This window comes from Amphiprion ocellaris, chromosome 2 (genome assembly GCF_022539595.1).
Source record: "Amphiprion ocellaris isolate individual 3 ecotype Okinawa chromosome 2, ASM2253959v1, whole genome shotgun sequence".
Taxonomy (NCBI): Eukaryota; Metazoa; Chordata; class Actinopteri; family Pomacentridae; genus Amphiprion; species Amphiprion ocellaris.
The window spans coordinates 23,952,974-23,976,677 of record NC_072767.1 but is presented as its reverse complement, the minus strand read 5'-3'; the positions used below and the strand labels follow the sequence as shown (position 1 = coordinate 23,976,677).

At 37.7% G+C, this 23,704-nt stretch overlaps 1 protein-coding gene across 13 annotated transcripts in view; it reads left to right on the top strand.

Annotated features, from left to right (window-relative positions):
- LOC129347328 (uncharacterized) overlaps positions 1-10,476 on the top strand; it is a 41,591-nt gene extending 31,115 nt beyond the window's left edge. For all 13 annotated transcript variants that reach the window (XR_008599382.1, XR_008599381.1, XM_055004113.1 and 10 more), the window contains one exon: positions 8,048-10,476. The gene's annotated coding sequence lies outside the window, so the exon portion shown is untranslated. The remainder of the gene's footprint in view (positions 1-8,047) is intronic.
- The last annotated feature ends 13,228 nt before the right edge of the window (positions 10,477-23,704 follow it).

Sequence of the window (23,704 nt, the reverse complement as noted above, 5' to 3'; positions counted from 1 at the left end):
TCTTGCTATGATAATGTGAATACGTATAGTATTTGTACTTGTACTGTTCCCTTTTTTTCCAAAACAATTCGAAGTCTAAAGAAAAAAAGAAGTTCCCCCCAGAGTTAGCTTATACAGTGTAATTACAAACCAGAGGGAGAACGCGGGGGGTTGTGTTGTCTTAATGTGTATGAAAACAAATGTTTATCTCTTTGAGACGGTTCTTTTTTATCGACAGAATCAGTGCTTGCTGTACTCACATTTCTTTTGTATGCTTCAAAAACAGCCTTCATGGAGGTCAAAGAGTGGATTTTTTTTTCATTTGTATCTTTTATATGTCATATCATATTTATATAGCTCCAATAGTGGAAAAAAAAATTCATGTCATTTTCTTTTCCATGGTTGTGGTCTGCTTGCTGAAATGCCATACACTTTTGTGCTGTTTCGAAATAAATGTGAAAAAGAGAGACGACCGACTTGGCTGCAGGTCCATCGTCTGCATTCACACACAATTGAAGCCCAAAACGATAGATGCATATGCCAAATTTTGATTTGGTAGTGAATTTTTTTTCACCAATACATTTTTTTCTGGCTGGAAATTATATAAACAAATGCTAAAAGATGGTAAGCAATGATAAATTTAAACTATTACTATGTTGTTGTGTACTAAAAATGCCGCAGCTAAAGTTATCCATAGTCCTTGAATTTGCTGCGAATCTTTGAACAAATGCAGTTTCCACAGCAAGAAAAGGTCCTGGTAATTTCTAACATGTTTTAGAGTGTTCTGGGAGGAGGTCTCCGCTCAGTTCTAGTCAACTGCAAGCCATGGCTAAAACCAATAAGCTTAGTGAGCCTCTTGTTGCTGCTCTCAAGACAAGTCGAAATCCAAAGCTAAATCCAAGTGTTTTTAAGTTTCAGTGGCCACAGTGCAAAGCAAAAAAAATGTACAATGAGTTCCACAATGTGAAAACTTTACTTTCGTGTTCTAGGAAGCCAGGAGTGGCCCATCTCCTGACAACAGTCATAGAAGCTGTTATGACTTGGCTGTCTAGGGCTGACTGGACCAACAGACACTGAAGGACTCCGACAGCTGGTTGGTAGAAAATGATAATTTACTGATCGGTGCAGGTTTTATTGAACTTGATGTTCAACTTCAGAGTCAGATATAATGTGAGCAGTGAACCCCAGGAGTTGGTGGAGTTTATTTGTGTGTGTTGACCAGAGAAGAGAGTTAGCATCCAGTGAATATTAGCTTTAATGTGAATTAGCGATGCTAACTGAGCTAGCTGACCAGTCCTGATTAGCAGCTAAATGTAGCATCAAGCTAACGATGTTTATGTTGTTTCCTGCCAGCAGCTGAAGTGTGTTGTGTTCCTGTAATGTGGTTCGTTAATTTTATAAAACTGTGGCTGGTTGACGTTAATGTGACGTTCAGGAAACTTAAATGTGATTAAAACAGTAACGTTAATGTTCTAGTTGTCAGTAATCAGCTTTAATTTGACACTAAAACAGATAGTTTTAAATGACATCAGTTTCATGAATTTGTTGAAAATTGTCTCATTTGTTGTTGTGATGTTGCTGCTGATTCATTAAACCAGATGATCCGTGTTGAAGATACGTTTAGTTCTAGTATCAGAAGTACAAGAAAGAAAATGGAAGTTTAGTTCTGCTATGTCAAAGATTGCAGGAATAAAATAACTAATTGAGTCTTTATGCCTCAAACTTTATTTTACAATAATGAAATCATCACAGATAATAAAAATATAAATAGCAGAGAAAACCTGAGAGAATAATTTCCTGAAAAGTCTGTGAAGGAAAAGCGGCTTTTGATCCTGAAAGATCAGAATCAGCTCCAACATCTGCATCTGACAGCATCAAGTCAACCAGAAAGAAAAGAAAAAAAAGAAAATGACTTCTTTCTGATCACATCTGTTCTGCTGCTCACAGTCTGCTGCTGCTCACATTCTTCACATTTATTGTCCACTTTTAAAAGTTCAGCAGACAGGTGCTCTGCTTTGGAGTGTGACGATGTCGTCGGTGATGTGGAGAATGAAGTTTCCGTTTCACCACAGCGTGCTTTAGGACGCCCGGTCGGACTTGATGTTTGAAATACTGACCAACAGCTCAGATTTAACTGTCTGTAGTTCTGTTTTGATGGATGTTAAATTTTCACTCAAAGCCGCCAGGAGCTGGGTCTTTAAAATAACTGCCGGTCTCGTTACAGAGTGAAAGTAGCAGTTCCTCCTTAAGGTCAGAGATTGCAGCATCTGAGGGCCTCTTCAAAAGAAGACGTAGTTGATGAAGACGTTCTGGAGCAGGACCAGAACGACCAAGCAGCCTTGAGATCTTAGGCAGGGTCTCCCTCAGGTGGGTGTCAACGGTGTTCACAGTCAGGTCTGTGGTAATACCGTCAACAAACAAAACAGAAAAAAATCTAGATTATAAATCAACATGTAACCAAAGCACTCTCTGTATAACGCCATAGTATAGGATGTAGTTCAGAAAATGTCAAAGTATAGTATACTTTTCAAGAATAACATAGTATGGCCTGTAGTTCATAGTATAGCATGTCGGCAAAAAAAAACATGAATTATTATGTGGTTCAAAAAAGCGCAAAATGGTAGGATGTTGCCTAAAATTTTAATGTATGATATGTGTTCTAAAAATGTCATAGTGCAGTATATTGTCAAAATAGTATGTTATTCAAGAAAACATCAGAGTATAATATGTCATCTAAAAAATGTCATAGAATAATATTTCATTGTACAAGTAAAAGTATAGTCATTTTTAAAACTGTTCAAATTCTTATGTTGCTAAAAAACAAAAAAAAGTAAAACAAAAAAAAAGTCATAGTAATATGTCAGTTAAAAAAGCCTATACTATAGCATGTCGCCAAAAAATGTCATAGTATAGCATGTCGTCGTCCAAAAAATGTCATAGTATAGCATGTCGTCCATATGATGAAATAATGTAAAGGAGGGCATGAGAAACACTCCAGAAAGGTTTTCTTTGAAAAAAAAACCCTCATGAATTTTGGCGCAAAAAAAACGCCTTACTATACTATGTCGAAAAAAATGCGATTTTTCAAACATGTTGTAAAAACGTGCCATATGATGAAATAATGTAAAGGAGGGCGTGAAAACCCTCCAGAAAGGTTTTCTTTGAAAAAAAATCCTCATGAATTTTGGCGCAAAAAAAACGCCTTACTATACTATGTCGAAAAAAAATGCGATTTTTGAAACATGTTGTAAAAACGTGCCATATGATGAAATAATGTAAAGGAGGGCGTGAAAAACACTCCAGAAAGGTTTTCTTTGAAAAAAAAAATCCTCATGAATTTTGGCGCAAAAAAAACGCCTTACTATACTATGTCGAAAATTAATGCGATTTTTCAAACATGTAAAAACGTGAAATATGATGAAATAATGTAAAGAAGGGCGTGAAAAACACTCCAGAAAGGTTTTCTTTAAAAAAAAAAATCATCATGAATTTTGGCGCAAAAAAAACGCCATAGTATACTATGTCGAAAAATGTCATTTTTCAACACTAAATCTTATTGAAAAATATGTTTTACTTAAGTCCACCTGTTTCAGCCATCTCTACCCCTCATTAGGTACCACTCTAAGGTACATTATACAAAAAAAATCCAGTAGATGTCACTGTGTTTTGAAATAGCATGCAGAGCAAGTTAGTCTGCTCACAGGAAGTTAGCACGAGCAAAATCACTCCTCACATGAGGCCTCTCTTTGCTGTGATTTTCAAAGGTAAAATAATACTTTTGACATATTATGGTGCCTAAGGAGTTGCTGAACACAAATGTGTCATTTGAGATGTAGAAAAAAATATTTAAAAGGGTAAAATAATTTTTCTCAACCGTTTGGTAGAGGTCAATATTTTAAAAATCGCTGGATCTCTTCATAAAAAAAACATTGATTGTTGTTTTTAGTGCCCCAAAGAGATAAGAAATATAAAGAAATTATTTTTTCATTGCCTTTTTCTTGGTGAGGATGTTAAAGGGTTAACTTAACATCTGTAAACAAAACAAAAACGTATCAACAAAGTTTTCTGTTAGAGTTTGTGTTCTTGTAAGTTTAACTCCAAGATTTTAAATACTTTCGTTTACTGCAAATGAATATCTACTCCAAATGTCTCACTAATAATCATTATCAGCCTTAAAAACCCACAAAACACCCCTCTATACTCGACCACACTTAGTACAGTCCGGTTCCCCCTTCTATAAATCTGCTTGGAATCTTCCACTTCCTGTTTGTCAAAGTGGCCTTCTACCTGGACAGGTTTTGTTGGAGCTCATGCAACAAACATTTTGGGTAACTGCACTTTAATATGGATGGATGACACTGAATTAGAGTCTGTTTTAATGAGACTGAGTTAAGATGTGTAGCTCTGTCATTAAATAGGAAATTATTTCTCAGAATTCACAGAGAAAAGTCTGAAATGTTTGCTAGGTTAGCGTCCCACATGTTCTTTGGCTCAGCTAAAGCTAACTCTCTCCAACTTCTGGATCTCTTGAGTTGCTTGTTGTTAAAATATCTTGCTAGAGGTGCTGAAGCTCAGAAAGTCTGAGATGTTTGTTCAAAATTAGCTCATTCTCAAGTCTTGTCTGAACTGTCCTCTTTTGTTTGAACTTTCCCTAAACTTAGGAGTTAATGAAAGAGCAGCACATCCAGACTCAGTCTCATTTATGTAGAGATTAAACTTCAGTGTCATTCATTGATGTTAAAGTGCAGTTTTTCAAATGTTTGTTGCACATGCTCCGACCAAACCAGTCCAGGTGGAAGACAATGTGAAGAGAAAGCTCCAGAGGATGGATATCACACGTTTACATTGGAAATATGTCCTTTAATTTGACATTGTCATGCAAAAGTTGGATTTCCCTTTAATGATGTTCAAATCTTTGAGTGTTTTGTTGATGGTGGTTTCTAAATGTTTTTTGACACTCGGCCCCAAAGATTAAAACCTTTCATGGCTCACAAGCTGCAACAATTCACACATTATCAACTATCTTTCTGACTAAACTAAGATAAAAAGTGAAAAACTGTCTGATTCCTGCATCATGAATGTAAATCTTATTGTTTTTTATGACAGTCAACTGAGTATATTTGTTTATATATATTTATTTTTATGGCTGAATTAGTCCAACATTACATGATACATACAATTTAAATTCAATTTTATTTATATAACGCCAATTACAGGTCAAATTGTCTCGACGCTTTATTTTTATATTTTTTTGTCATTTAAAATATGACAAAGTAAGAAATTTTAACCTCTTGACTAATCCAATTTATTATTTGTTTTTTAAGAGACTAATCGACAATTAAAATAACTTTCTCCACTAAAACTAATAAACGAGGTAAAATAGAAGGAACAGTTTTAAATACTGCAGTCCCACGACAGCAAGAATAAAGTTTGTCAACAAAAACTAAATCTGGTGGATTCCATGAAAGTCCTAATGAATGATAATAAAGTGTGATACTAAAGGTTTGTGGTGCTAAAAATCTCAAAGATATCAAGTTGAACATCTGGATGGAGGTTGATAAAAATTGACCAACTCCATGGATTTTCTGGATGGTGGTTAAAGACCTGCTCTTCTAGTGGTCTTCCTTCCAGTGGCTGTAAAAAGTCAGTCCATCCTGGCTGACTTCAACACCTCTTCATGTCAAGTTGTTGTGCCTCGGACCTGTTGGAAACTCCAGAAACTGGGGAAAACCCGTGGAGACTCGAAGAACTCGTGGCGACTCGAAGAACTCGTGGGGCGGAGGAAGGTGTGGTGGGTGGTCGGGGGAGGCGGAGAAGTAGAGGGGGGAGGCCACCACCCACCTCCCCGCCCACTCTCCGCCCTGACTCCACCCAGACTCCACCTCAGCTCCACCCACGTGGTCACTTGAGGAACTACGATGCCAAAGGGACGACGAAATTATTTCTTTGTATCTGATCTGTAGCTCAGTGAGTTAAGGATTTGTCTATGGAGCTGCAGGTCGCTGGTTCAAGACCAGACACTTCTTAAATTTTCTCAAAATCCTGACAAAGACAAACAAAGAAAATTGCCGGTGGTGGGTCTTGAACCTGCGACCTTCCACACCGTAGTCACTCTTCTTATCCCCTGAGCTACTCGCTCAGATACTAATTCTTCCTTTTTTTGCGCATTTATCATCTATTTTTTGTCGTTTTCGAGTTTTTTTTTTAACTTGAGTCTCGGCTCGACCGTTTTTCTCAGGAGGTTGGACTTCAGCCTTTGTGCTGGAGGGTTGAACCTTCAGTTCCAAGACTTTCCAAGCCTCCACACCTCCCGAGTCCTCAGGACCTGAGCTTTCACACAGTCTGAGGGCTGAAATTTTCTAAGTCCCACAGTAGTTCTCTGTTGGATTGAACTCTCACACAGTCCAAGGACTGATATCTTCCAAGTTCCTCAGTAGTTCTCTGTTAGATTGAACTTCCAGACAGTCCAAGGACTGATATCTTCTAAGTTCCTGAGTAGTTCTCTGTTAGTTTGAACCTTCAGACAGTCTGAGGGCTGAAGTTTTAAAAGATTCTCAGTACTTCTCTATTAGTTTGAACTTTATGGTTAACAGAAGCCTTAAAACTTGTGACCATGAGTCTTGATTTCACATTTAGACCATCCATCTGAGTTCTTCTCAGACCTTCACCTGTGGGTTTTTAGAAATCCTGAACAAACTTTGATTCTCTTCACTGAACAGTAAAGTTTGTGGAGATCAGAAGGTAACATTAGTTTGATCCATGCCTTCAACTACTAGTAGACTTTATCTGGAAAGGAGTTTTCTTAAATGAGTTATTGGTAAATCTGTCCACAATCAAACCAAGAACATAGAAAGAGGAAATGTTTGAAGAAACAACTTGATATTTTCATTTCAGACTAGAAAACTCTTTAAGACCTTTATCTGTTTTTGCTCTTTTTGATTGTTTTATTGTCTTTTATGTTTAATTTGATCTCCTAAAGTTTAACTGGTGTCCTTTCAAATGTTTTGTCTTTAGTTTGATTCTTCTTAAATGTTTAGTTTTGTTCTTTTCTCACCTTTTATTCTTTTCTAATGTCTGATTTGATTTCCAAATGTTTTGTCTTTTTAATGTTTAATTGTTTTTTCAAATGTCTTATCGGCTTGTTTGAAAAATTTCCTTTTCTTTCCCAATGTTTAATTTTTCGATTAAATCTTTAAGGTTTTTCTTTTTAAATGTTTTACCACCTTTTAATGCTTAATTTTCTTTTTAAATGCTTCATTGTATTTTCTGTTTTATTCCAATTAAAATTTTGTGTTTAAGATTTAATTTTCTAATTAAACATTTAATTTTTTAATTAAATGTTTTGTCTTTTTAAAGGTTTAATAATGTAAATGTTTTGAATTTTTCAAAAAGTTTAGTATTCTTCTTGTTTAATTGTATTTTGAAATGTTTAATTATCTAAAATATTTCATCTTTAATGTTTCATATTTTTGTTTAAAGAAATTTTCTTAATTTCATAATTATATGTTTTGTATCTTCTGTTTAATTAATTAAATATTTTGTCTGTTTTATTTAATTGTATTTAATGTTTAATTTTCTTTTTAAAAGTTTTGTTGTATTAAATGTTGTTTTCCTTTGACTTAATTGCTTTTTTAAAATGTAGTTTATTTCTTTAATCTTTTTTTCTGTCAAGATTTTAACCCCAACCTTAGAAATGAAACAAACCCTTAAATCACAATGAAAATACTTCTGTTGTCACAATCATGAGTTCGTCAATTATTCAGTTTATCACATCAGCTTTATTTGTTTAGCACCTTTCACACAAATGACAAAACTAAACAAGCAAAGAGAAAAAACTATGCTAAAACTATGATGAAAACTCAAAAACATTTTTAAAAAAAGGATTTAACATCGTAATAAAACGTGTCCAGGGGATGGAGGGAGTTTATTGAAGTCTTCTTGGGCTCACGTGGCAAATCATTTAAAATATAAACTTGATATTCAGTCTAAGGAAACTGCAGAGCGACAGAAGAACCAACAATATCTCCTGTTTTCTCCTTTAATGAGTCGACTCTTCTTGTGCTTTCAGACCACAGAACTACAGCCTCTTCACAACCTGCTCAAACTCTTGGTACAGGACCTCACCACACGGGTCAAGAAGGTTTCCGTCTCATTTCTACTCTGAAGCTCACCTTCTCCTGCTCAAACTGCTGACAAATGTTTCTGCTGCTCTAAAGTCTGGTCTCCAGAACTTTCTAAAAACTCTCAAAGTCTCTTCTGCTGCAGGTTGCTTTGTAGAACTGTTGCAGAAAACCTCACTCAACCACATGGAGGAGCCTCAAGATAGTCGTCCAAATGAAACCATACAAAAACCAAACTAGCACAACCCAAACGCTAAAGTCTCCTGCAGCCTACCAGAGAACCTCTGAGAACAGAGAATCAGGACAGGAACTCTTACCTTCTGGACAACCAACGTGGGTTCTCAAAAAAGAATACAGAATGTGTCTCACCAAAAACTTCTAAAGACTCACTACAGGCAAGATAATGACACAACTCAGCTGTACCAAATCCACTAATCACTGCACACATTAGCACCATGTGCTAACTGTGGCTAAAGAACCACATTTACCAAGACAACTATCCAGTACAAAGCCCTAAAACACACCAAGAAACACATTAAAGTCTATTTTACTGCTGGAAGCTGCAAGCCAACGCCTAAAGAACAAAATAAAGCAACAGAGCCAAACCCAGTTAGTGGTGAAGAGAAACAGAGGAAATGTTTGAGTGCAGCCACATAAAGCAGGAAGACACTGAGCTGCTCAGGTGTTCCTGATAACACCAAGCAGCCACCTGGACAGCCAATAGGAACACAGCTTACTGGAAGTCCAGAGGGCTGGGTTAGTGAAGGAAATTTAGTTTAAAGTTGAAGCAGAAAGTTAACAAAGAAAGTTGAAAACCACCTTCTGATACCTGAAATCTGAGTTTTCACACAAAGAACACCTGAACATGTCAAACTGGTTCCATAGTAGAACCATCATTGTAAAAACGTCATAGTATGGTGTGTTGCTCAAACAACATTACGACCCAGCTGTCTGGGGTCACAGAGGAGCAACACAAAACCAGGACAAATGCTGGTTTCCAGAGGGTTAGGTGGCTATTTATTTGAAAGAGTAAGTTTACAACAACACAACATGTGAGCAGAAAAATCACAAAGTCTGTCTTTAGTTCAGCTGAAAATATTACCTTTTGTCTTTTTTATTGACCAAACATTTCAGGAAGTAGATGAAGAATAATTAAAGCTCTCATGTAGAAGTCCAACTTATTTTGGATCCTTGTGGAGAGTTTAATCTTAGAGTTTGTAAAGCTGTTGAGTTTTTAGAGTCACATGGATTGTTTTGACATTTAATAACCGAGTCCTGAAATAAAATTACAGTTGTGGATTTCTGTCATTTAGTCTTGACTAAACAAATAACAGCAGCATAAATCTCAAACATCATTATGAGGAGTCTGGATTGAGGTTTCTCACTTGATAATGATCAAAACATGAAATTTAGGTTGGTTTAAAGGAATATTTCACCTTAAATCTTTGAATGTTGACCTAAAAGGTTGGTTTCAGGAAGTATTCCACCTACAAGGTCCTCATACATCCACCTTAAAGGAACATTCCACCAAAAATCCTTGGACATGCACCTAAAATGTTGGTTGGTATTCCATCCAAAATCCTCAGAAACCTGAGGGGCTGCTTAAAAGGAATATTCCACCTAAAACCTCAAATATAGACCCGAAAGGGTGGTTTCGAAAAAACCCATCAATGTAGACCAAAAAAGTTAGTATGGAGGAATATTCCACCTGAAATGTAGACCTGAGAAGTTGGTTCAGAAGAATATACCATCCTAAACATCCTTAAATGTAGACTAAAAGACGATTTGGAAGAAAATTCCACCTAAAATCCTCCAATGTAGACCTAAAAGGTGAGTTTAATGGTATATTCCACCTAAAATTCACTACTGTAGACCTTGGAGGTTGGTCTGATGGTATATTCCATCCAACATCCTTGAACATTAACTTAAAAAGTTCATTCAAAGGAATATTCCACCTAAAATCCTTCAATGTAGACCAAAAAATCTTGGTGTAAAGGAGTATTGCACCTTAAATGTAGACCTAAAGGATGGTTTGGAGTAATATTCTACTCTAAAATCTTCCAATGTAGACCTAAAAGGTTGATCTGATGGTATATTCTACCCAACATCCTGGAACATTTACCTAAAAAGTTGGTTTAATGGTATATTCCCAGAAGAACCCTTGAACATTGGGCTTAATGGTATATTCCACCCAAAATACTTGTACATATACGAAGAAGTCGGTGTAAAGGAAATGTAGACCTAAAAGGATTGTTTAAAGGAATATTTAAACGATTATTTTCATTATTTAATAATCTGTTATCAGTCAGAACCCTGGCAAACTTATTTATCTTTTTTTTTTTTTTTTTTTAGTGGAAGTCACAAATAAAGGAGCTCTTGGTTTTTCCTGGCGTTACTGAGTCAAAAGCTGCTGTTTCAACACAGAACGTTCACATGCATCCACAAACCTCTCAGCACTCAAACATCCACAGACAGGAGGCCGGCTGGACCGAGACTCGGCGGCGTCCTCAGACCCACGAGTCGGGGAGTCGGTGAACTTGTTGGTCCGGTTTGAAGGCCTCCGTGTGGTCCAGTAGAAGTCCACGTAGTCGGTGTTGGCTTTGAACCACAGCGACTGGCCGCCATCAGGTGGACCGGCTCGTCCTCGTAGGGCTCCTCCTGTAGCCTTGAGGGAACCACAGGAACATTCAGTAGCTGTTGGAGTTCTTCCTGTCAGGCTCGTGGTAGAACGGCTCTGAAGTATCTTGTATTTGTCTTATCTGGAACAATCTAACAGCCTAAACTGTTAACAGCAGTGTAAAGAAGCAAACACAGGCATAGATTAGGACTCAAACTAGATTTATTTTAGAAAACAAATCAGCTTAGAGGCATTTGTTCACACATGTGGCTGAATAGGAGGCCGTCCAATCAGATTCAAGGTCTTCACTCTGTAGGTTGTTTGGTGAGACTCTTGGACCTCCATCAGCTGACGTGGATGTTTGATGGTCTTCTTCTCTAGTGCCAGATGATTCATCCATGAATTCAGCAGCTACAGACTAAAATGAAGCTCATGCTGCAGTTATTGAATTCCTGTTCCAGATCAAATGTTCAGATCTCACCTTGAATGCAGCCCTCTGCTGTCTAATAGTTTTTCTCATTGTAGTCTTCAATAAAGTCTTTTTCCTCATGTAAGGATGTGGTGAGACTCTTTCTCAGTCTCTGCAGACGTCCCTCATTGTGCATCTCCAGAGAAGAAACAGAAAAACTGGTCACTGCTTCAGCATCACAAACGCTCTTCAGCATTGAGTGTTTTAGGAATTCATTCATTGTGTTGTGAACTTTGAAGGAGCAGAAACTTTACAGCTGCCAAAGATATGAGCTCCAATTCTGGATGTTTTAGGAAATGAAGTTCATCAAATGAACACTTGATTATTGCTGATAACGCTCATTAAATTACTGAAGAAATCCAACACAAAAACCTGTAAACTCTCAGGCAGCTTTTGTTAAAGTTTGTCTATAATTCTATCATCATGTTCTGGAACCAGGACTCTGCAGAAGTTCCTTCAAACAGATACTTGTGTGGTTCTATTTCAGGCCTCAGGTTTGAACGTACAGCAGAGGATTAGAAAGGAGTGATTTTAATATTTAAATCAGTCCAGTAAATGTTTGGAGTAAAAATGATTAAAATTTTGATTTAGATAGATTTGTGTCAAATAATATTGTAGAGTCTCACTTAAATATATCCAAATGAGCTCAGTGTATTTACATTTTAGACAATATCTGATTTCTTAATCTCAATACTATAGGGTCTGACCCTAAATATTATAATAATGATGTCAATTTAAATAATATTTTAGTGCAGAGTCATAACCTTTAATTAGCTAAACTTACATAATAAATATCACTGCACAATCTTAACCTTGAACATTCATATTATTGAGGTAAATTTATATAAATCCTGATATTCTAGAGTCTTAACTGGAATATTTCTAACATTAATCTTTTTGTATTGTGCTGATAAACAACAATAACCCGACTTTCAGATAATATTTATTGTCTGTGATTATGACACTAAATTCCTCCACAGTGTGGAACTTTCCTTGCAGCAGCTGTAGGAATAAATAAAAATAAAATCTGTTCATTTCCACATTATGCACATTTATTTATTCTTAATATCTCAGACTGAATGGTAGCTGGCAGTAAAAACAAACTCATCTGCTGGACTGAATTTCCGAAAATGGAAACATGAACAGAATTTAACACTCATGTATCCACAGCAACGCAAAAGTTTCTGCTTCCTACCAAAGTTCACAACACAAGTAAAGATTTTAATGTAAAACTTCAGGGATGACTGCTAACCATAAGTATTCTGATCAATACTTCATGATCAATATCAGGACAGATGTTACAACTCCAGCTGTTGCATTAGACTGCAGTTATTCACAGAGAAATTAAAACATCACATTCCTCATAAAAACTAGATGGGACTTTTATTAAATAAAGTGTTGGTGAATAAACAGTGTAAAAAGTGCAAAGCAGCTCCATTAAATCAGGAGATGTGAGACTTCCACAGCATGGATCACCATCTGCTGTGTTGATTCATAGCTGAATGTCAGAATGAACTGAGATAGAAAAGCTGCTTTGAGCTGCAACATTACAGTCTGACAATCCAACACCATCACAGTTTTCATCTGGTTGTTTTGCTTCAACATGCTGTGAAGTTCAGTTTTTACCTGAATCAATACAGAGATTCTATTTTCAACCAAGACTGGAATAAAAATTAAAATGTTATGAGGTTATTAATGCAACTAAATCCTTTCAAATGGAAGGATTTACTTCTAATTCAAGTTTCAGTTGGAACACATTGCATTCACAAAGAAAAACAGCGACACCTTCATAGCAACATTTAATAAACCTAAAGCTTCCCTGTTGGCACATTGGTGGAGTTTGTTACTGAGCATCTGAACCTTAAATCCAGTGAGACGACCATCTTCAGTCGAGGCCAGTCAGAGAACTTCAAGACCTTCCATCAGCTGGACCAGATGTGGCATCATCTCCCTCTGAACATCTGTATGACAGGAGAAAAGACAGAAATCAAACACAGATCACAGAAATACAATTTATTCACTTTCATCATTTTATAAAAGTAGCATGAACTTTATTAAAACTTGACAACATCAGTGATGAAAGTAAATGTTTTTATCTCGTGTTGAAGCTAAATTTAAAGTCAATTTTAATGAGTTTATCCTGAGAGGAGTGAGAATGGAGTTTTTCTTTCCTTTTTGAACATTCTCTCAAAATATTCTGTTTATTATTGACTTTAGAAGCATTTTTCTTATTTATTTTTAGATACCTCAGACTGATACACTTTGCTGGTTTGCAGATAATTTCATGTACAATGAAAATAAAGATCTTCTATTATAACATATTTTGCTAAAACAAGAACTGCAAACCTCAACCATCTCTCAGGCTGCAAAATTCCAACTGCGACAAAGAATTATCTGATGTAGTTATTATTATAATTTTTACTGAACCAGCCCTGGAATGAATAAAAATCTGTATATGGATATGATTTTCTCTGATGGGACCACTAAAACTGCACACAATAAAGTAAATCTCTTCTGCACTGCACACATACTACACTTTTGTATAACTCTGGATGTCAGAGTAAAGGCAGACAGATCCACCAATCAGCCACAACATTCTGACCACTGACAGCTGAAGAGAACAACATCCATCATCTTGTTCTAATGCAACGTTCTGCTGGGAAACCTTGACATTCATGTGGATGTTTGACATGTACCACCACCTAAACACTGCAGGACAAACAACCCCCTAGTCTCCATGGCAACAGCAGTCCTTGATGCCAGCTGCCACCCTCAGCAGGACAAACTAAACTGCTCAGGAGTGGTCTGAGGAACACGACAGAGCTAAGCTGTTCACCTGGGTTCCACACTCCCCACATCCAGATCTGATGGAGCATCTGTGGGATGGTCCAGGATCAGTCTGGTCTAGGTAGGACCCACCCTGCAACCCACAGGACCCACAGAATCCACAGGACATCCCAGAGGTTCTGATGAACCACTGGGTCAGAGGAGTTTTAGCAGCATAAAGGGACCAACACAGTATTAGTCAGGTGGTCAGAATGTTCTACTGTTATATTGTCATGCTGATTATATGATCAGTAAATGTTACCATCAATTATAACGTCCACATTGATCAGGAAAAAAAACAGCAGTTTGTTTCAAAGCAGAACACAAGCTGGTTTTCACTAAAGAAGCTTTCAGAGCAACAATTAAATGACAGTTTTGTTCTCATTAAGTTCACATAGAGTCAGCCAAAATAATGTACACACATCAGGAAAAGAAAAACTTTTATAAATATTTCATTTGTGTAAGTACTTCTACACATATAGATTCCTCTTTTTAAGTTTGATCAAATCACGATAACTCTGTGTCCTGTTGTACGATGTTTTCCCAACAGATGGCATTACTCTCATGAATGGAGCATCAACAAGTGACATCTACAACACAACAGAAATGTCTGGAAGCCAGTGGCCACCACTTTGAGCACCTCTTGTAATTGTAGAGGCCAAAGAGAACTTTTATTAATCTCGTGATGTCTGAATAAATTTGGTATTGAAATATTTATGCAAGTTTTTCTTTTCCTGATGTGTGTAAACATTATTTTGCCTGACTCTGTATGATGGGTTTCTGACAGGTCACCAGGCAACATCTTTTTATAATAATGACAAACATACCTGCATTCTACAGGAGTGATTTTCCTCATGTGCAGATAAAGATGTGTGAGGAGCTTAGAGATGACAGGAGCAGGAGTCATCCTCACTAATTCAGCTTCCACCTAGAAACAGAAAGACCACAAACAAACACACTGATATATTCTCAAACGTTCAACCTCACAGCCTCAAAATATCTGTTTAGAAAGTGTTGTGTTTCTAAATTCTGCTGAAAGCATTGACAGACATTCTCTTACAAGGTTGTGTAAAAAGCAGCCTGTCCTCTGAGCTACTGAGAAATCTTCCTGAACAAAGTTTCTACGTGTAAATCGGCTCAACGGAAACTAAAGCCTCAGTCAGAGATAACAGGTATCGCAAATTATAAACAACTTTCTTTGTTAACTCAGACTTTCTGCTTCAACCTCACGTAAAAAGGGGAGTTTAACTCGTTAGGTGACTGAAAATGAACGGCTTGTGCAGGTCTAGATCCAAAAGTAGGATGTTTCAACTCATGTTTTACTACAAATACGTGCAATAATAAATAAATACAATGGCTGGTTGTTAGTTTATTCACTATTAATGTCATTTTATATACTGGATTGAACTTGAGCAGTGGAAGAGAGAAGGAATTTAATGAAATTATGGAGATTCAGAGAGGTAATGTTGCGCAATGTTAAGCACGGTTTAATTCAAACCAGCTGAATGTTAAACTTCAGTGCAGCTCAACGGGTTTCAGTGAACCTTAAAGTAAAACAACTTTTTTAAAAGCTAAAATACACAGCAGAGAAATACAGGTTGAGAAGGTCATTCTAATAAATAGGACAGCTGCGGCAGCAACTAACACAGGTGTTCAGCGGTAAGTTAGCCACCTGTGTTAATTAGCCCGCTAGCTAACTTAGCCGCTTAGCTCGCTAACGCGTCCGGACCAACTGCTCAAACACGACAAAACACAACTCTTCACAAGTCGCTGACTTAACGTACAACAAAATAACGCTACAGGTTAGAAGTAATTATCTTCTTACCGTGTTTCACTCCAAAAGCAAGCTCAACAGCAACCAGAGGTGCTACCAGACGTGCTGACCATAGATATACGCTAGCGCGCTGTCTTCTATATTACCTATGGTCTGACCAATCGCTGCTCTCTGGCTCCGCCCTCTGAGAATCTTGTTGTCGTTTGGCTTCACACTTGCTGATGACCACTTCCGGTCTCAGAAAATGAAAAAACGGACCTTTTTTCGTTTCTGTCGCTTACTGATTTTATTTTTTTGTTATTCTAAATAAAAAATGAAAATCAAAGCATTTTTAAAATTTCGTATATCCCTTTTTGATCATGAAAAGGAAAAACGTCTTGTATTTCAATTTTAATTTTTGTATTTTAAAATGAAAATCAAATAACCACTCGTTTTTCGTTTTTCAGTACCCGTTTCAGAACGGAATATCCAATTGCCAAAATATACACGGACCCATTTTGCACTGTTAATGTCAACTAATGTGTTAGTCTCATAGGTACATTTGTGTGTCTGTGTGTGTGCGTGCATGCGTGCGTGTTTGCACTCTGACATGAAGAAAAATAAATAGTAATTTTTTCCTGAAATTGTTGCACTTGTTGTAGCACAGAAGAAACTGGAAAACTATCATAGATAGAAACCCAGTGTCCATTTTTTCTACATTTTTTCTTTAAAAAAATGTTTTTTATATAACTTTAAGTGCACAACGACAGCACAGTCCTCTACCAAGATCGATCTGAAGCTTGCAATTTTAAATGAAATGATCTGGTTCCACACCACCTCTTTACACAATCCAGCATACAGACAAACAAAGAAGAGGCACTAGAAACACCTTTACTATTTCTTAGAGACTAAATGGCAACTGTTCACCATTCGTTGTTTTAGTTCTTTAGGAGAATATGCAAATAACAGATGGGCCTAAACATAAGACAACCCACACTATTGTAACACCTGTTTTTGGATAACATTAAATACTTAGAATAGAACACAGACTACACAAGAATCAAAGCCACAATTTTCAGTCAGTGTTGTGCACATAAGTGCTATAATGTTTTAGTGCTGCACTCCTGTAATAAGGTTTTTTAATTGCATGTAATCCTATTACTTGTTCAAACATGGTGCCCACAATGAAACTTGAAGAACTGAGTTATGCCAGTAGTGGCTAATGTAGCGTTGGGCTGCTGGTCTTCAGCACAAATGATTATGGGGTTAGAGAGGTCAGCAGGACTTTCCTCTTTACTCCTCACCTCAAAATTTTTTGCTCTTCCAGTCCCCACCAGTGTTCACAGGATGAAATTTAAGCTTATTTTACACAAGGCTTTATGCAATTTTTTTTTTCACATACACAGTAATACTTCCCACAACCTGCAAGCAACACTTTGATGTGTAAAAGCAATGTTCCCTCCAATTAGCTCTATCAAAAGTGATTGATTAGGTTAATTTAGATATAGATATAGATATTGATAAAACTAAACGGCTTATGTCAGTCCCTCAAATAAATAATGTGTTTAGAAATATTGGAACTGGATTGCAATGTAAAGATTATTTTTGACAAATACGGTGTATGTAAAGTCGATATATAATTCAAACTAAATTATCACTCACTTTTTTGCCTAAAAGAAGAGAACTGCAAGATGACAAGAAGACATCCATCTTGGTGCTTAACAAGGAGAATACAGTGAGAGAGTCAAGGACCACAAATGAAGAAACAGAAAACCGTGGTCACAGTGGTAAATAATCATTTCCAAACCTCTATAAAGAGTGTAGGCTAGTGCTCTTTCAAGGTTCTTTGTGCAGACGTGGAGGACGGAGAGATATTCTCTCTTTAGTCGACAATTAATCAAATGAATGCTTGTCGCTCCGTCAACAAGAACAAATACGTTCTGCTGTATTAATGGCCTGGTTGTTCGTGCTGACCCTCAGAGCCTTGACAAAACACACAAGCATTCCACACATCATTTTCTCTGTGATGCAGATTTAATTCACTTTAATTCAAATGATGTTACTGCAGTGGTGGTGCAGGTGTGACGAGTGAGGACAGAAGGATAATTAACATCATTGAACTCTTCCATTTGCTCTTCCATCTTTAGCTTTTTTAAATTATGACAACGAAATCTGCCATCTTTCTCTCCGACACTGACAGGTGCACATGTACAAACGTACACACAGTCATGCGGGCATGACCACACTCATACACCTAGAGAAAAGACATCCACGCAAAAGGGCATACACATAAGAAATACATGCATATTTATATGACTTTAACTGATATGCAGCTGCACACAAATATACCAAAACACAGATGTACGGTATATGCACACACATAGGACAAGATGAGAAAAGCATACTAAAAACAAAATTCTGAGCCAGCTTCTGACTTGCTGACCCGTCCATCTACCCCAGCTTCCTAGTTGACTTTGTAGCTCTATAACATCACTGACTTTCGAGTCAAGTCAAGAACTTAATGCCTTATAGACACACACACACAGTTCAGGTACACAGGAATTTTTCTGAGAAGAGCTAAAAGAAATGGGAAGAAGAAACTGGGAAGTTGCAGAGTTAACATTTATATACAAATAAGTTATGAATTACGGCAAAAAAGATCTACCTAAATCTGTGTAAAATAAACAAATAAAAAAATTGTTTAAAAAAAATATTTTATTGCACAACATTGTGTTATTAAACAGTTTAATTGCACATGACTTCTCCTTTCAGTCCGCATGAATCTGTCTGTGAGAACAGTTTTGTGTGAGTCCAGTTACTTATTTTGCATCTGCCCTCAGTCTGACTGTTGCAGGGAAGAAACTGTTGTGGAAATGTGTCCTGTGAGTGAGCAGGTTGTCTGCTCTCTTTTACCTCAGGTTGTAAACAGAGTGTTTGTGTCTGAGAAGAGAGTGAGCTGGATGATGTGTGTCGCTGATAATGTTGCTGGCTTTTTTCTTGCATTGTTTAGTGTGTAGTCGCTTAACTCTCTCCTCTGTTTCTGTCATAATATGTACCATTTTTGGTCCCTTTTCTTTTCCCATCAATAGGAGAGCTACACACTCACAACACAATGCTCAGGTGCAGAACGACCAAAAACATCACAGCTTCAAGCCTTTAACTACAAATGCAGTAATTACTCCAGATCAAAGTGTGAAAAAAATCTCTTTTCTCCATATTTGAGGGCTACTAAAATCATCCTGATGTGCTGTTGCACTGGGAATGTAAATCCTGCCTTAAACCCTGAATGCATCTGCACCTGATATCCCATTTGCCTGAAATGTGCCACCTCTACAGAAACAATTGAACCCCCTGCCTCTTTCCAAAGTTCTCGTCCTACTTTCACACACAGCCCTCCACATCTTTCTCCTTCCTCTCTGTCTTCTTCTGTGGTGGCTTCCTGATGCCTCAGCTTGAGCTGAGCAGCTGAGCCCTCGGTGCATAATTACCCTCAGCTTTGCAATCACACGCCTCCCGGCCTCCCCCCTGCATGTATAGGGATGCTCACATCTTGCTCAACACCCCACCTTCCTGAATCGCAATGGGAAATAGCAGTCATTAGGCAGGTGGAGGAGGTGAGACAGACAATGCAGAGCTGCAGAGTTCAACCTGCCGAGTGCTCACGCATAATGGCTTGTATCTTTTTACCTTAGGGTTTAGCTCTTCCTCAAAGATTTTGCTTTAGAACTTCCAAAGGTTATTTAGTTTGTATCTGTCAGCAAAATATTACAAAGTTATCAGATTTTTAAATTTCCATAGAAATTTGCACTTGCACAAGTGATTAAATGACTGGATTCTGGTTGTGTTTTCTAGAATTTCTGTCAAATATTCTCATTTTTAGATCTCAGATTGAAAAATGTTGAACCACATACTAACTTGGTCAAACTATACATTCATTTAGCAGAGTTACTTTCAGAAAATCCATGTTATTTATAACAAAGCTTGTAGAAACAGGATCAATGTTACATTTAGGGCTGAAAGGACAAGAAAAGGCGATCATTTGATACAAGTTAGAAATTTACCTCTATGATGTAGCTTTAATCCCAAATCATCCATTTTCTATTTGTAGCAGTGCTGAGCTTGTGGCTCATGAGTTTTCTGTTCTTTTCTCGACTAGCTGTTCTTGGGTGTGTATGAAGTGATTGGAAGAATCTAATAGCTTTTTAGTACACTTTTAAAATCTCACCAACCACACTCTGTTCACTGAAGTTGGCAAAACTCATAATAAACCCATAGTGTAGATCTGTTGATGGAAGTAAAAACTTTGTGTTTCAGTTTATCTGGTGTGACATTTAATTTTCACATGAAACATTGCTATATTCCTGCATTTCTCAAAATAGCTTAGAAATCTCAAAGCCATGGATTTACAAAGCCAAAGCCAGGCTGTCACAGATTACATAAAAGGAATCAACCCTGTCAACTTGTAGGGGGGCTTTCTGTATCATTATTCTTCTTCAGAATCCATTATTGATTTGAACATGTATGGCCGAATTACATCAGTATTACAACTTCCAGTTGTGTAGTGCAGGCTATAGTGTTGGAGCAGAGTTGCAGGTGAGCTGGTGTGCCTGAGATGCAGCAAGTAGCAGAGGGATGGGTGGAGAGAGAGAGGCAAAGACCTTATTATTATTATACATGATGGGATTATTTTCATGTACGAGAACAACTTGAAAATGTCAATATTTGGAAATTCGATATACAGAGATGAGTTTCTAGGGGTTTAATAAATGACCAGAGAGAGACTTTAGGCAAATTCTGCATTTATTTTTTTCTTTTGAGGCAAAAGAGAGAGGAGTGACCCTAAATCTTTGTTGAAATACATATTAAATGTCTTAAAGATTTAGGGAGGACCTGTAATCACTGCCTCACAGTGTCATCCTCACTTGAAAATCCTGTGATGCTGAATAGTTGATAACAAACATAATGAGGGAGCTGAACACACATCCCCGTGTACACACACACACTGTGCACTTGGGCAAACAAAAATTACCCAAATGCGCATTTGAAAAATAAACCCATTTAGAGGCAGCTGCAGAGCAGACACAGTGAAATGATGTTGTGACTTGCCTCCAAAGTAAAAATGATGAGCACCCTGGTTTTGCAGGCTCTGCAGTTAAGAGTTTGACAAAAAGTAAATAACAGCAGCAGGGCTGGGCTCTGCTCTAGTCTCTCCCTTCAAATGTAATTAAAAAACCTCTGGCAAAGGAATGAATTAAAGGCTCCCTGTAGCACTGATAACCCTGGCGTGGCAACAAGCAAGGGTTTTAACAGTCTCCTAATGGGCCTGCTAAAAGGCCCTTTAATATGTTTTCTCCTGTAAATGATCAAAACTCCTTTTCAGTAACCTCAATAATGATCTTTATCAGGGAGTGAAAGAGAAAATGTTCACAAAGGATGAAAGAAGGAAGGAAAAAAACACCACAGGCGATGGCACTCGGATGGGCTAAAGGCTAATTGTGTCTGAAATGAGAATTTAAGCGTTTGAATTAACAGAGGATGCGTCGCACGGCAGCTGAGAAATGGAGGGAAAATGGAGGGAAAATAAGCGCAGGTCACATACAGATAAGCACGTCAGTTCTCCAAAAGGCCGACTCTGTGTTTGTGCAGCTCTTTAAGCCACACAGGATGCCGTCTGGTGATTAATTAGCCTGACTTAGAAGAGCAAACCCTGTCATTACTTAGCGCATTCATCTTTCATTTCAGTCATTTAGACACTCTCCTCTGCAGAGGTGCAGTTGGGATTGAATTCATGCATGAGCAAAACAAAAAGTCTCCGCAACCTGACAGCAGATGGAACAAAATATTCCCCCACAATGATCATATAGGGTGAAGAAGTGCGAGAGGGAAGTTACAAGAGGACACAAACAGTGAAGGAGATGTAACAGAGCTGCTAGAATAAATGAGTTTTCAGGTTAGTTGCGGATAGAGGGACTAATGTAAGTGTTTAAATGATGGAGAGAGTGAGAGGAAGACGGGCTCGAGATGTGGAGAACAGTGTTTATTGCTCAAGTAAGGGAGTAAATATGATGTAGCATCTCCAGCTGTGCACTCAACTCTGTCAGCGCGTGTGGTCGGCATGCAAATACGAGGTGATGGATGTATCTGGTCTAGTCTAAAGGGAATGAGCCAGTGAGGGGAAAAAAGACGAGGCTGTGGTCGCTCGAAGACTAATGGGCCGATTAAGAGCTTCAAGGGGGCGGCAATTTATTTGTCGTGTGTGACTGGATGAAGATTCACTTCATTAATAAGGCCTGGCACTTACCAACAATGTTTTTTTGTGTGTGTTTCTCTCTCTCTCTCTCTCTCTCTCTCTCTCTCTCTCTCTCTCTCTCTCTCTCTCTCTCTCTCTCTCTCTCTCTCTTCTTTCTCCTTTTCAGTTAATTGTGTCTGTAGGAAGAGACAACAAATGGAGACTTGTGTGACAGACACAGCAGAAGAGCAAAAGAACTGCAAAGTTCAGACGTTCAGTCGATTCCTTACAACAGAGAGAAAACACTCCACGATGATGAAAGAGCGATTAATCTGCGATCTATTTGTGCAGTAACACACACAAGCAACAAACAAGCCCTCAATGCATGCAGGTGGTGTTGGTAAAACTCCAGAAAAAAGGCACATACTGTACCTTACTCTGGTATGTCCTGTAGATTTTTGTATGTGTTTGTTCAGTGCCAGCAGAAGACTTATGGACGCCGTCAGAGTTCACTGTCGGAAAAAAATAAGTTCAGAATTGTTGTGCTGACATTCTCTCCAAAATGCAGCTAAATCCAGAGGAAGGGCCAAAAATGAAATGTAGGATCTAGTGTCAAACCAGAGACTGAAGGTGGGTTCATACTGAAAGTAAAGAAAGTTTTTATCATTCATTATTCACCCTGAACTTATCGGTTTTCTCCGTTATTTCAAAGGTGAATCTTTTTTTTAAATATTTTTTGAGTATTTGCCTGAATTTTATTACTATTCCTACCACAAAAATTATCATGTAAAGGGACAAGGATCACAATAGTGTGAAAAAGACAGCAAAAACACAATGTGCATTGTAAAATCATGTTTCTGCAGTGCTGACCAGTGTTGGGGCCCTGTGACATTCTAGTTTGCAGTTAGAATCGTATGTTTTTGTTAATGTGCTTTCCATTCCTGTGCAGTTACAGTGTGCTACACATTGCATTGGAATGTCTTTGTGTTTTTTTAATTTTTATTTTCTGCTTACAATCTTTTTCCTCCATGTTTCTCTGCTAGCTGCTTTTTCACTAACTACTGAAGTGAAACACGTTAAGGTTGAAAGTAGCAAATGTTAACCAGGAAAATGTCCCAGCAGGCTGGGAAATGGACTGGCTCGGTGGTTAGCACCGTTGTCTTGCAGCTAGAAGATCTGGTTCGCATCCCGGACTGGACCTGGGATCTCTGCATGGAGTTTGCATGTTCTCCCTCTGCATCGTGGGTTTTCTCTGAGTTCTCTGGCTTCTTCCCACAGTCCAAAAACATGCTGAGGTTAATTGGTGATTCTAATTGGTTCATAGGTGTGAATGTGAGTGTGCTTGTTTGTTTCTAAGTGTACCTTGTGATGGACTGGTGACCTGTCCAGGGTGTCCCCTGCCTTCACCCTAAGTCAGCTGGAATAGACTCCAGCACCCAGGCAACTCTAATGAGAATTAAGCAGTGTATAGATAATGGACAGTTGAACATTAACAACATTTATTAAATTGAATTATATTAAGTCGTCTTTTAATCAGAAATTTCTGATATCAGTGACCTCTGTTTCCCAAAACAAAGACTTCCCCAGCAGCACTAATAATAATCATATACAAAACAACTACAACTACTGCTTTTAACAAAGAAACACAACAATGTTTCAACATCACGCTAACCTCGCAAAAGATTGCTAGTACATAGAAAAAAAATGTGCA